Source organism: Lepisma saccharinum, chromosome 19 (assembly GCF_977018435.1).
Source record: "Lepisma saccharinum chromosome 19, izLepSacc3.1, whole genome shotgun sequence".
Classification (NCBI taxonomy): domain Eukaryota; kingdom Metazoa; phylum Arthropoda; class Insecta; order Zygentoma; family Lepismatidae; genus Lepisma; species Lepisma saccharinum.
Window position 1 is genome coordinate 52,036,782 of NC_139247.1, and position 15,214 is coordinate 52,051,995.

Genomic DNA, 15,214 nt, shown 5'->3' on the forward strand with positions numbered 1-15,214 from the left:
GGTGGCAGTTTAGGGAATAAATTTCGAAAGGCAGGACTAGACATAGAATTGATCGAACAGTGTGGTAAAAATAGAGTCCGTGTGACTTTTCCAAATGCAAAAGCTGCAAATGCTTTCACACAAAACGAAATGTATCATAAAGATTTACAGGTTCGAGCTAGAATTCCTCAAGCTCTTGTACAGCGAGACGGTCTTATTTTCGGAGTTGGCATAGATATCAGTGTACAAGACATTATGGATGGAGTGCAATCGGCGATCCCAGTCATCAGCGCGAGGCGTATGCAGAAGAAAGTATGGAATAATACGGGTTCTTTCGATCTGAGAGACACAAAATTAATATTGATTGATTGATTGATTTAGTTTATTTTACTTCGCGTTTTGTGCCTCTTGGCTAATTTGCGAAGATGGGGATGAGTGATGAAATGATGAAATTGATGAATGGACATTCACAAACAACCAAGCCCGACCGGGATTCGAACCCGGGACCCTTGGCGTCGCAGCGCGATGTGCTAACCACTCGGCCACAGGATCGGGCACAAAATTAATATGCCTAACCTTTCAGGGTAATGTCTTACCAGAAAGAATACTAGTAAACAGTGAAATTTTCGAGGTCCGACCTAGAACGAGGTCTGTCTTACAATGTCAAAACTGTTTCCGTTATGCGCATCAAACTAAGAACTGCCGTTCAAAAGCAATCTGCATCAACTGTGGAAAAGAAAAACATGGAGATTCCTGCACAGAAGTTCCTATTTGTGTCATATGTCGAGGTAATCATAGAGCTACATCCCCAGATTGCCCTCAACGACAAATAGAACAGCAAATACAGACGCGGATGGCGGAGGAAAACTTATCTTATTTTGAAGCTAAGGCAAAAATATTGGGGACATATAAACCACCTCTAACCAGAAGAGACATTTTGGCACCTCCATTAACTGCTAAACAATTTCCACCGCTCCCCTCTCACGCTGAGGTCATCCAATGTACAATGGCAAGTCCATTAATATCTGTGACAACTAGAGAGTCAATAACTCCTAAAATAGTTACATCCTCGCAACCCTCAATGCGAAAACTGAAAAATCACACGAGTGTGAGCAAAGATGGGCTGCACTCACGTAGAAGTAATATATGGACACGAGAAACTCCAAAACCACCTAAAGAGCTATTTTATGAATCTTCATCACTTGACAGTTTATCAGAAGACGAGGAGAATACGCCATCACCTCCAATTGGACGAAATGCGCAACCCCAGTCTGGATCCAATCAAATTAAGCAACATCCACATGAGCATAGATCATCAAATAGACAGACCATTTCAAATCCTCCAGCGGAAAATCTTCAGGCACTGTATAAATCGTTAATGCAAACTTTGCCAGAGCTGTGGTCGGCACTAATAAATATATCAGAACTTAGAAGACAACAACCACTACTTAAACATATTCATGAGCTAACAGGGAATCTCTTGACTGTTTTACAAAACTTAATTTCATAAATCCAGGAATCAAAGGGGAAAAAATTAATAGTATATTGTAGGGAATGGAATTTTTAATTCAGTGGAATATAAATAGTTTTTCCGCACGTAAAATCGAATTAAATAAACTAATTGAGGAATCCCATCCTTTAATTCTCTGTTTACAAGAGACTAAAGGAAAGCAATACGAGAATTACAATCTAAAATATTATAATACTATAGGTCCGCCATTTCAACACAATGAAAGAGGTGTGAGCATACACATTCATGAGAGTGTGGCCCACCAAACTCTTTTTCTATACCCAAAAATTAATATAGTAAACAGATATCATGTAGAAATCATAGCAGTGCGCATAAAAATACAAAACTTTTATTTCAGTATTATTAATTTTTACATACCTTCGAATTCGTTATCTCAAAAAATACAACTACAAGATTTTCAAGGTATTCTGGACAATATTCCAGGCCCTTATATTTGTGTAGGAGATTTTAACGGGCATCATCCAATGTGGGGCGGTTCACGATCAGATCATTTAGGCCAGATTTTAGTAGACTGGATAGAACATAATAATTTTATCATACTTAATGATGGTTCCATAACACATATTCCTCGATCCGGAAATAATCCTTCTGTGATAGATCTAACCATAGTGTCTGATGAAATTTTCCCCCAACTTACCTGGTTTGTTGATGAGGATATGCGTGGAAGTGATCACTTACCCATACATGTTCAAGGAAGATTTATGTATAATGTACAGATCCCGCGAAATACACCTCTCCTTAGACGCTGGAAAACTAACCTTATTGATTGGTCATTGTATTCCACAACAATTGACTCCTTGATATTATCAGAAAATTTACGATCTAATACTGATATCTCGTATTCTCAATTTATACAACTAATTACAAAAACTCTGGATATCGTAGGTGTACGTTCAAAAGGGCAAGATACACATAGATTCCCACAATTATATTGGTGGACACCAGAATGCGAGACTGCTAAACAGAACCGTAAACGTGATGAGAAAACATTTGCTAGCAGACCCACAATTACCCACAAAATTGCCTGGAAGAGAAGTCAGGCTCTTGCTAAAAAAGCTTTCAAAAAAGCCAAAAAAATAGCCTGGATAAATTATTGTAACTCTTTAGGAAATGCTGAACCTATAAAACTCGTCTGGAAAAAATTTAATTCTTTAAGACACCCGAAACTAAGCAGGAAACAGACAATTGATGTAACCTGGCAAAATGAATTTCTCTCCATGATTGCGCCTCCTTCAGTAAATATAGAATATCAACCTCCTCTGGTTCCACAACAAATTTTTACAAGAGAGTTTCCAGCTGTGACTGTCATAGAATTACATAATATACTACATAGAGTTAAAAATTCAGCACCAGGAATGGATGGAATTCCATACCAAGCTATAAAGAGCTTACCTAAAAGGGGATTTGATATTTTAGTCGCTATATACACAATAAAACATATACCGGGGGTAGTATACCTTCAGAATGGAAAACACATGTAGTAATTCCTATATTAAAGTCGAATAAACCACCATCAAATGCCCGTTCCTACAGACCAATAGTTCTAATTTCAGTATTGGAAAAATTATTCGAACGCACGCTACAAAAACGTCTTATGTGGACTTTAGAAAAACAACGATTCTTTCCCCCTACGCAAATTGGTTTCAGATTACAACATAGTAGTCAAGATGCCATTGCAATTCTCAACGCTGTAATTCAAAATAACATTGTTATGAATTCCTATTGTTATAGTTTATTTATCGATCTGGAAAAAGCCTATGATGCTGTACCACTGATGCAACTTTGTCAATTACTAGAAAGAATAGATATATCTCCTATGATTCCCAGATTAATTTGGAATTTATATGCTGATCAAAAAATTTTTGCCTGGTTTCAAAATTCTATCCAGGGGCCTAGATTTACAACTACAGGAATTCCACAAGGAGCTCCACTCAGTCCTATACTATTTAATATATACACACAGTCTCTACACAATGAACAATTGGAGGATTTTGAACTTATTCAGTATGCAGATGATTTCTGTTTTTACAGAATTACTCCACAAGCAACACAGGGATTAATAGACATGACACGTTTAATACATAAACTTCAAGCATGGTTTTATGAAGTAGGTTTATCTTTCAACCTTAATAAATCTCAAGTTATGATTTTTAATTCTCGTAGCCAAAATGTATTTCCTAATAATATTAATCATATTTCTGACATCCCAGTGGTATCTACATGTAAATATTTAGGAATTCATTTCGATCGTAAAAATAATTGGAAACTGCATATAGATTATTTAATAAATAGAGGGAAATCTGTCCTAAACATTCTTCGTGGATTGGCAACTACTAAGTGGGGCAGTCAACCCACAATTATGTTACTATTTTACAGAAACTGCTTTCGTTCCTTATTTGAGTATGCGGCTTTCAGTTACGGTGGTGCGTCCTCAAAACAGTTACAAAAAATTGATGTACTACAACGCAAAGCATTACGAATTTGCTCTGGATTGATGAATTCTAGTCCAAACGTAAGTGTTTATATGGAAAATAGAGAGATGGCTCTATCTCATCGGCGCAAACAATTAACAAATAAATTTCTTTTTCAAACCTGGGAGAATCATAATCATCCATTTAATTTGCTATTTGAAACACAAAAACAGTGGGCAATTATGAATGTTATAGATCCGATCAACCCGAAATTTTATTTTCTTCATTGTTATTGTATGGATCCTGACGCGTACCAAAATTCTTTCACATATCATTCACCTCCAGTATATAAATTGGATTTGCCTCTTTATGCTCAGGCTAACGTCCAATTTTTAGATCATGGTCAGCACGCTCGGTATAGAGAAATATGGCCAGATTTAATTTTCATATATACTGATGGCTCCAAAAAATTTCAGGATGTAGGTTGTGCGTTTTATATTCCTGAAATGAATCAACACCAAATATTTAGGTTACCAGCAGACACTACAATTTTTACAGCAGAATGCTATGCTATTTACCGTGCATTAACTTATTCCATACAAAATAACTATAAAAAAATACTCATTCTAACAGATGCGTTAAGTGTCTTACAGGCACTAACATCATCATATCCTCAACTATGTCGTCAATCTATTTTCATTATATTGATTATACAATTAACTCAACAAGCACAATCCAAAAATATTACTGTTCAGTTTACATATGTCAAGGCACATCACATTAACCAGAGTAATAATATGGCAGATATGTACGCTAAGAGAGCAAGGGATTTACCTCAAATATCTTGCATCAGACTCCCTTATACAGATCTATTACCTAGAGTTAAAATTAAAATAAAAGATCACTGGAAAATTTGGTGCAAGGAACAATTGACGATGGTAGGTCATACATATAGATGGCTGGCGGAATTTGATGCAAGTCAACCATGGTTCCACAGATGTCCTCTTCCAAGACAGGTTATAGTTTTTATTAATAGATTGCGAACTGGTCATGTACGTACACCAGCACATTTAGCGAAAATAGGTATTATACATCAACAAAATTGTACATGTGATAAAGATAATCCAGATGCCCAACATTTATTTTTGGAATGTGATCAATTCTCTCACCAACGAAACATATTATATAAAAAATCTGATAAGATTAAAAATTCCATTTCCTATATCTTTACTTTCTCTTTTATCTGATTTATCAATACCAATTATTTGGATTTTATATGGATACGCTCGAAAATGTCAAATTGAATTATAAACAGAACATAGAATGTAAAAGTGTAAAAATTGAAGATTGTTTAGTGTCATCTGTTGGGTATTGTAAGGAAAAGTTGTGTAACAGAAATCCCATACCACAGACTAATGATGTCCCATAGTATAAATACAGAAACATTGGCCAAAGTCGACAGTGTTTTGTCTGACAGGGTGAGAAGAAGAAGGAGGAGAAGGAAGCGTGTTCGATGGTTTGAGCCCCTTCGGAGAGGCTCATACGCTCGTCAACGAACAAGTAGCGCTTAAGCTCAGTGCGCACAGTCGCTATTCGGCTAAGAAAATTAAATTCACCTGTGTCGTGAACGGGACGCTCGCTAAATTTGAGAACAGTCATGAGAACAAGTTCCGCAATATGCGAAAATGAAGATGATGAACCACATCAAATATTGTTGTGCGGGATCCCGAGAAGTCGGGAACCGGAAAAGAAATTTCCATCCCGATCCCGAGCAGTCGGTTTGATTTGGTGTTATAAGTCCAGTTTATGCACAGTAACGCTAATCGGGACTGGACTTACAGTTTAAAGTGGAATCCGAACCACTTGTGCTTCCACCGGGTATCGAACCCGGGACCCCTTGATTACAAGGTAATGACGCTACCACTGCGCCATGGGGGAGGCCCCCGAGCAGTCGGGAAATATCGAATGGTCATTTTAAAAAGTTGCTAATTTTCGACGTTTTCTGCATTGCAAGTGTCTGGAACGTATCGCAAAGTGTTTGTTTTTATTCCAGAAATGCAGAAACAAACACTTAAGTTGAATTCGAGATTTTCAGAGCTTCGAGAAATTTCGAACATTTCCCGTCCCGAAAATTTCCCGACTTTGTCGGAAACTGGCGAATTTTTCCTGTCCCGATCCCGTCCCGACCAAGAAAATTCTGCCCGCACAGCCCTACCGAAAATATATGATTGATATGATCCACATCCTACTGATCCAACCCGTAACTTCCGATTCCGACGTTTGCGTAATTTACAACAAATGAAAAAAAATCAAGAATAGGGTTGTGCGTGACCGATATCATGGCTATCGGAGAGTATTTCTGTGACCGATACTTTTTTGTCGGGTAAGGATCGTGACGTGACACTTTTTTAAGATTTGCATATAGAATTGTTTATTTCAAGCTTGGCGACTAAAACTGATCACTTTTCGACCCGTTACTGAGCTCCGCTTCGACATCATGAAAGTTAACGAATGATTTTATACCTGACGTCAGAAATGGAGGGCGGGGCTTGACCAAAAAAGTGTCTGGTTTGCGTGCGTTGAGTGAGACAAGGGAATCCAGCTTCATAAACAGGTCTTCCTCTCCTACCTTTTGTACTGACGTCAGAGGAAGATTGCGTACGAGGTTAGGTTAGAACTGTTAGGTTAAATCCCATTAGCATAAATACAATGAAAAATTATTATTTAGGCTAAGAGAACTAAACCTAGCTAGCCTAACCTGACAACGCAGGCATCTAGCATAAAATTAAAAAAACCTTCTCCCGTAACGTCAGAGCACAAGATTGCTCAAATGTTGTGCGATAAGTGAGACCCCGTAAACACTGGGGTGCTATTCCGGCTTCCCGCCTGCTAGAGTGACGCGTCAAAAAGGGGGCTCCTCAGCTGCGGGCCGCTTAATAACATGTAAAATCATACAAGTTTAACGCCTCATGGAGGCGATTATAACTCTTGGAAAGCAATGTTTACAACATGTAGTTCTTCTTCACTGCTTTCCCGTACCTTTTCAAGTTAACTGTGGATGGCATACGAACAAGTTCATGCTGAATTCAGCGAAAAGGGAATCCATATCTTTGGTTCTTTAACACTATTTTTCTACACTTCTACACACAGCAATAAAGTTGGTTGGTTGGTTGATTTGGTGTTTAAGTCCACTTTATGCACAGTAAGGCTAATCGGTACTGGACCTACAGGTTAGAGTGGAATCCGAACCACTGTGTGCCTCCACCTGTATCGAACCCGGGATCCCTTCATTACAAGGCACAGCAATTCAGTTAAATGATTATTAGATGAGGGTCTAATCTTGAGACGAGCACAATAGATAGAACACCTGAAAAATCGTAAAGTGAACCAATTTTAAGGGCATGTGTGTGTGCTGGAGGGGGTGGAAGTAGAGTCTCGTAGGCATATTTTCGTGCAAGTAGATGACTAACTTAATAAATTATACCATGAACCTAGGTGCAGCAGGGTCGAGAGAGAGTAAGATTGGACGGTATAACCGGTCTCCATGACAGCATAACACTTTAGGAAGCCAGAAGCCCCAGTTCGAACCATAGTAAGGCATTCATCCTAATCGTAGCGATCAACCCAAGAAGTAGAAATTCGGAATAAAGGACACATACATACACACATATTGATTTATTATTAGTTCGCTTTTCTGCTACTTTTGACTAATCGCGAAGATGAGGATGAATGGTGATAAGATGAGGTGGTTGAAGGGACAATCGTAAACATGTAAGGAAAACACAATACGAGCCCCACCAAAGATTATACTGGCCACGAGTCCAGACACCAGAGCCTCGCTACTCGCAAGTATGCAAAAATGCAGTACAGGATGTGTATATATATATATATATACAGGGTGTTGCAAAATACCTGTTACAACGCTTGGGAGGTGGTTCGACAAGTAAAAACGAGCAAAAAATGTCATGTGAAAAAATGTCGAAATCGGCACCGTTTGCGAGTGACAGGCGTGCGAAAATCGCCTCACACCATGCGTAAAGTACAATAACTCAAGAAGGAAGAAAGATATCAATGTCGGAATAAAAGAATACAAACAAAATCGTGCCTGACGAATACAATGGTGCAGCAATTGAGGCCCAGTGTAAATTGCGCAAGGTGACTCTCAAAGAAAGTGGGGAATCCCGATGGAAAATATAGGAAATTTACTACTATTTTCTACATAATGTTGAGATCGGAATGTAGGCAGTAAAAAATGACGACGTATGTCCACATGTCCCACTACTGCTGGGACACCGTCCCACACTCGGGAAATAGGAAATTCACTCGAAAATGACGCTATGCCGTCAAATTACGCTCAGATTGATTTCAGCTAATTGGTACAGAAAGCTCCACTAGAGGCGCTGTGAGTGTAGGTCACCTGTTACGTATTAGTGTTGGTGGATACTACGTAGAGACTGTAGTCGACCGTTGTTTTTCCTGTCTTGTTCTGCGTCTCGCAGCGTGGAGTTTAGTCTGGCGTGTGTGTATGGTTGAATTGCGCTAAGGAATACTGTACGTAGAGTACGTATTCCCGTGTTCTTTCTCGGTTTGCAACAACTGCGTGGACACCTGTGTGACATTACGTGGGTGCTAATCACGGTAGTTGTGATCCGTCACTCGGAGGGAAAGTGCCCCTGTTTCTGGGCAGTTCTCGAACAAGACAATGGTGGAGTACTCTACCCACGAGCTTGCTGATATGCATCTCGTTTATGGAGAGGCAAACCGAAACAGCCGTGAAGCACGTCGTTTGTATCACGAACGTTTTCCCAATAGGCGATTACCAGCACATGCACTCTTTCAAAGACTTGATGCTCGACTGCGTGAAACTGGATCTCTACTACCCCGTAGGTGGGATTGTGGAAGACCCCGCACTGTGCGCACTGTGCAATTTGAAGAGGACGTGTTGGACGCGATACGAGACCGTCCTGACACCAGCACACGTGTCATTGCTCGTACTCAACAAACCCACCATAGCAATGTGTTCCGCGTTCTTCGAGAGGAGGGATTGCACCCATACAAATTGCATAAGGTGCACCACATACTGCCCACGGACTTTCCCCTACGCATGGATTTCTGCCAATGGTACGTGCAACAAACTCTTTCCATTCCAGAGTTCCCAACAATAGTTTTGTGGACCGATGAGGCAATGTTCACCAGGGACGGCATGTTCAATAGCCACAACAGCCACGTCTGGGATATGGACAATCCGCATGCAATCATTGTGCTCCATCATCAACATAGGTTCGCAGTGAATGTGTGGTGTGGCGTAGTAGGTGACCACTTGATAGGCCCGTACATTTTGCCATCTACTTTGTGTGGTGGGAATTATCGGGTGTTTCTACATGACGTATTACCTGAACTTTTGGAAAACCTGCCACTGGCAGGTAGACAACGTATCTGGTTTCAACACGACGGCGCCCCCGCACATTTCGACCGGGGAGCCAGAGCCTTACTCAACGATATTTTCGGCGATCGTTGGATTGGCAGGGGTGGACCTTTACCGTGGCCACCTCGTTCCCCCGACCTCACACCACTGGATTTCTTTGTGTGGGGAGAAATGAAAAGGCTCGTGTATGAAACCCCTGTGGAAAGTGCTGAGGATCTCGTTGCTCGTGTTAGTGCCGCTGCTGGGACAATTGGTGACATGCCAGAGGTATTTGCACGTACCAGACAATCAGTGCTTCGCCGATGCCATCTTTGTCTTGAAGTCAATGGCGGACATTTTCAACAACGTCTCTGAGTATACCGGTGTTTGTGTGAGCCCCTATCAGCACCACATAGTGTCCTTTAGTGAAAGGTACGAGTGAAGATGCTGGATATCGCTGTACTTCATACCGTCGATCTGCATGTGCGGAGGTTGTGCGCTTCTCAGTGGAATCCCTTCCAGATGTGCTGTGCCTGGAAATGTTACATGCCATTGTGTGCGTTTTCTCGCCATTCTCCGTCTTCATTCCTTCGAGGATTACCCACTTTCTTTGGGGAGCTCTCTTGTAGTATATGTACAGCCTAACGATATGTGGCCATTGTTTAACTTTTGTTTTTCGTACTGCAAAGTAGTGTGTCAACATTAAGGGATTGAAAACTTTTTTTTATGATTTTCCAGTATTTTTTTCCATTTGGGATGGTGTCCCAGCAGTAGTGAGACATGCGACAAATTGGTTTCTTTTCTTCGAACCGCAATGTGAACCGTGTACAACAGGAGATTTGCAGTTATTTTCCTATTTCCCGGGTGTGGGACGGTGTCCCAGCAGTAGTGGGACATGTGGACATACGTCGCCATTTTTTACTGGCTACATTCCGATCTCAACATTATGTAGAAGATAGTAGTAAATTTCTTGTATTTTCCATCAGGGGATTCCCCACTTTCTTTGAGAGTCCCCTTGCGCAATTTACACTGGGCCTCAATTGATGCACCATTGTATTCACCAGGTACGATTTTGTTTGTATTATTTTATTCCGACATTGCTATATTTCTTCCTTCTTGAGTTATTGTACTTTACACATGGTGTGAGGCGATTTTCGCACGCCTGTCACTCGAAAACGGTGCCGATTTCGACATTTTTTCACATGACATTTTTTCCTTGTTTTTACTTGTAGAATCACCTCCCAAGCGTTGTAACAGGTATTTTGCAACACCCTGTATATATATATATATATATATATATATATATATATATATATATATATATATTGTGTGTGTGTGTGTGTGCGCGTGTGGAAGTATGTTCAGCCTCCACCGTATAGTGATTAACAAATCACATCGCTAAACCAAGACAGAGGCCAGGCCTGTTGTATATGTATTTTAGATTTGACGTCACTTTTCTACTACTTTTGGTTAATCGCAGCGATGAGTGATGATCACATGAAATTGATGAAAGGGCAGAGTCAAAGAATATCCATGCCTACGACGTGATTCGAACTCTGGAACTTCACTGACGGGATTCAAAGTGGAACACTTAACGCGCTTGACCACATTGACCATCGAGCTGGCACGAATTTCTTTGTGATTCATCCACAAAAGGGGGTGGGGGTTAATATTTTATTGAGGGAGTACGTTTTCCCACGACATTAGATTTTCTCCTTTTACAATTTCTAAAAGGCATATTTTAATTTTTCAAAAATAAAATATATTTCAGTTACGGTTTTCTAAACACAAATCAGTTTAGGTATAATATTTCTGTAGTTCCTATAGTTTGTGGGCAGTTACTAGTGAAATGTTTATTTGAATAGCTTTGCCACCACTGGCGTACGCAGGAATTTTTTCGGGGGGGGTGGGGGCCTGGACTTCTGAACTTGGATGGTGCATGGGTGCGTTCGGTGGCGCAGAAACATTTTTCATCTGCGGTACAAAATTCGTTCTCCATATATATTGTATATAATGATAATATATATATTGGGGCATAGAGAATTCCTTTTTAGAAGAGCAGACACGGTACTCTGTTTTTTAATCCAAAGTTTACGTAAATACATTTTATTTCTTTACTTTATTTTTTAGAATTTATGATAATTTTAAAGACAGATAATTCCGAAACATTTAAAGCTCCAGACCTCGTTTTGGGTTCGTTTTGAATATGATGGAACGGAAATACACAAGTTCGTCATTGGAAAGTAGTGAACAAACATGAATATATTCAGGATGCGATTTGAGGGGTCTATAGGAGGGATACCGCCGCCCTTGATTTTAACCATCAAATCTCTGGTTATGAATGACACATCTCAACCAGTGATCATTATTTCCAGTCCACTTGTAAACTATACTGTTCTTATGGTGTTTCAGTTCACCATACATACATACGTTGCTTACGTTACGCAATTTATAGCGACTGTGTACAGTGACGCCAAATTACATTGGCTCATGGGATCCGAGCCCATTCAATAATTTGCGATTTTTTTGTGAACTTGTAATTCAAGTGTTCAAGCCCACTCAACTAAATGCTTTTGAAAAGCTACTGGCTGTCGCTCTTTAAGATGCCATGCATTAAGTTTTTTTCAGCTGGTGTTTCACAAGTACTTTTCTATCGATGGTCTGTGTTTTTGACATATGTTGGGTCGCTTCGTCTTCTAATCTTGTTCGGGCCTCCCCGATGGCGCAGTGGTAGCGTCGTCGTCTTGTTATCAAGGGGTCCCGGGTTCGGTACCCGGTGGAGGTACATAGTGGTTCGGATCAAACTTTAAACTGTAGGTACAGTCCCGATTAGCCTTACTGTGCATAAAGTGGACTTAAATCACCAATGCAATCAATAAATCTAATCTTGTTCGAGCGGTTTTGAGATCTGCAGTGTTTTGTTGTGTATTAAACAAGTCGAGATGGTTCCTGATCGACTCATAAGAGGTTCAGGTTTGAGGAATTTGTAGAACATTTGACAATGTAGTTATTTATGATCGAATTTGCTCTATTTTAAGACTCTCTGCACTCTCTGAGTGTACTATTATTGTATACGCAACCATAGGCGCCGACTCCATGGGGCTTGGGAGGGCTCGAGCCCCCCCCCCCCAATGTTAACGATGTGGGGGCAGAGTCCCCCAAATAATTTTGTTTAAGAGGATCTAATGTATTATTTTGCTTCTCTTGTAATGTTAACTCTGAATTGTGCCACATGAACTTAACTTTAAATGCACATTTGAAATGTTCTAGACCATCAACTTGGGGGGGGGGGGGGGCTATGAGCAGAGACAGCAAAACACATGACTTATTACTATATAGTAAGTAATTAATTATGAGTATTGTTAACATTTTTACTAAAAAGAGTTTCAGAAGAAGATGTGCATGAACTAGGAGAGTAGATGGGACGTTCGGGCTACAAAATGTCTCTCACATGACATTCAGAACGAGATCATTGATATATGTTAGGGAGATCTGTTTTGCGCTCCTTGGTAGCAGATATTAAAAGTCGGGAATATTTTGCTATTATGGTTGACGAAATTTGTGACATATCCATCCGTGAACAATTAACATTTTGCATTCGAACTGTAAATGAAAATGTTAATATTATTGAGGAATTCATAGGTTTTTACGAGATTCCGAACACTGAGTCCAAAATTTAAAAAAGGGAGTGAGTGAGTCATTCATTAATTTATTTCAATGAGCATAGCCCCCCCCCAATTATTTTGACAAGTCGGCGCCCCTGTACGCAACACCAAATCCTTCGGTTCCTATAGCAATGCAAAAAATTGACATGGTTACTCTTGAAACATTGAAAACGATTTATTCACCGTGTAGGAGGTCTCTAGTTCAGAAGTTAGATCAAACCATACGTTCGAAAGCAATTTCTTCAACCTTTGATGCACAATATAAATATAAATAGCTGGTTTGAAGACTTATTTATTTATTTATTTACTCAGAGTTTCAGATACAGTCTTATTTGGTCATTTTACACTGAAACAACATAAAGTAGAACAAAAAATAACAAAATATGAAAACAATAACAAGATGGGATAGATTTACATGTTCTTGGTCAGTAATATACAAAAATTACGTTCTGGAAGGAAAATATCTACATTCAGGGGAAGTTTGTTGTAGATTTCTGGGAGCCTGTAAAACAAGGAGTGTTGTAGAAGGGATAGCCTAGTGGTTGGGTTGTGGAAGGGTTGCAGGTTGCGCGTTTGCTTTTGGGGTACTCTAAGTGTGAATTTACTGATTAGGAGATCTGTTCTGATTTTGCCATTTATTATCTTGTTTAAAAATTTCATATCAGCTAGATCACGACGAAAGGATGGAGTGTGAATATTCAGAGCAGTCATGGTGTCTGATTTGGATACATGTCGAAAGGAAGGTATTCTATTGCGAACAATTGCAAGAAATAAACTGAGAATAGAATCTATTCTGGTGAGATTGGTTTTTGAGGCCATTGCCCAAATTGGGGAACAGTATTCAAGGATGGGCGAGATGATAGATTTAAAGAATAAAGCAAGAGATGATGGGTTTTGAATTTCGCAAAATCTGTATAGAAGACCGAGAAGGCGCATGGCTTTTTTAGTGGTAGCTATAATATGATAATTAAAAGTGAGTTTTTCATCCGTGATAATACGTAGGGTCCTTTTGGGTGGAAACATTTTGGATTGGATTGTTTTCAATAGAATAAGTAGACACCACTTTTTCTTTTTTAGGGAATAAGTAAGGAAAGAGCATTTCTGAGGGTTTAGTTCTAAATTCCACTGACGACACCACTTAACAAGTACTGTGAGAGCATTTTGAAGAATCATCATGTCATGATGCGATGAGATCTCCTTGAAGAGTTTACAATCATCCGCAAACAAAAGTATATTGATAGGGAGGGAGGACAGTTTTTCAGGGAGGTCATCCATGTACAGAAGGAATAGGAGCGGCCCTACGACACTCCCCTGAGGGACTCCAGACAAAACGGGAAGAAAGTTAGAAGAGGTACCTGAAAGCACAACACGTTGTTCACGGTCATGGAAGTAGTCCTGGAGTAAAGAGAGAAATTTGCCATGGATGTTAAATCTGGATGATAATTTATGAAGAAGAAATTTATGATTAATTTTGTCAAAGGCTTTCGAAATGTCCAAATATATAGTGTCAAGTTGGGAGTTATTATCAATAGCTCTGGCAGCATGCGAAAGTAAGACGGAAAGATTTGTTAGGCAAGAGCTGCTTGGAAGATAACCATGTTGTGCTGTGTTGATATATGGTGACGTAAACTGAAGTAACCTGTTTTTGATGATTTTTTCACAAATAATTGATAGTGGGGATAGAAGTGAGATTGGTCTATAGGATTTTACACATTTTTTATCTCCAATTTTGTGAATGGGCACAATGTTGACCCGTTTGAAAATTTTCGGAAACACACCCTTAGAGAAACATTTGTTGAGTAAGGCAGATAGAGGAAGAGCCAAGGAGTCAGCAGTTTTACGTAGGAATATTGTGGGGATTTCATCTGTACCTAGGCACCGATGGAGGGGCAATGAAGCGAGAAGGTATTTTACTTCCTCGGGGGATGTTTTGATTGAAGATAGTGTGTGAGGACAGACAGCATTTAAGCATTAGTTTTATTTTCGCATGTAGTCCTATTAAATGCACACACACACACACACACACACATGGCATTTAGACTATTAAAAACGCGTGTTTTATATTGACATGTTCATGGCCGTATTTAGAGGTTTTTTTAGGGTTCAACCCCGCCCCCCGAAACTTCTGGCATGTTGGATTAATGGAAGTTCAAAAACCAAAATTTGTATCACATTTTCAAAAGTTTATTCGCAGTTTCACAAAAATACAACAGGGAGACAATCC